A 581-nucleotide genomic window follows, 5' to 3' on the forward strand; every position below is an offset into this window, starting at 1 on the left:
TAATCCTGAAAGCCATGAGCAGTTCACCCCTGACATCCATTGTCACCCTCGGCAACAGAAATCTTGAGAGACTAATTTTTCAACTCCCCCCACCCCATTCTCTCTCTGTCTTTTGAAAAGTTCTACATTTTATTACTGGGCAGACCACTCCCCCAATTTATTTATTTTTATTTTATTTTATTTTTTTTGGTTTTTCGAGACAGGGTTTCTCTGTGGTTTTGGAGCCTGTCCTGGAACTAGCTCTGTAGACCAGGCTGGTCTCGAACTCACAGAGATCTGCCTGCCTCTGCCTCCTGAGTGCTGGGATTAAAGGCATGCGCCACCACCGCCAGGCTCCCCCAATTTAAAGATGACTAAGTCTCCAGATGAAAATGTTGAACTCCGTCCATGGCTCAGTGCAAACCCCAAGCCTTGCCTATGTGACTCTATAGGATCAGCCTTATTCTCCTCCAGGGTTTCCTCTTGGAGCTGGACTTGGTTTTGTTACCAGATCTCATTCGTATCCGCTGAGGAAAAGCATGATTTTGCTTTTGGATCTTGGCCAGTAATCACTTGATTCTGGAAGTCTTGTGAGAAGACAT

At 45.4% G+C, this 581-nt stretch overlaps 1 pseudogene; it reads right to left on the reverse strand.

The window, feature by feature from the left end:
- Positions 1 to 425: 425 nt before the first annotated feature.
- LOC142835745 (large ribosomal subunit protein eL39-like) lies at positions 426 to 581 on the reverse strand (annotated as a pseudogene).

Source organism: Microtus pennsylvanicus, chromosome 15 (genome assembly GCF_037038515.1).
Source record: "Microtus pennsylvanicus isolate mMicPen1 chromosome 15, mMicPen1.hap1, whole genome shotgun sequence".
NCBI classification, from domain to species: Eukaryota; Metazoa; Chordata; class Mammalia; order Rodentia; family Cricetidae; genus Microtus; species Microtus pennsylvanicus.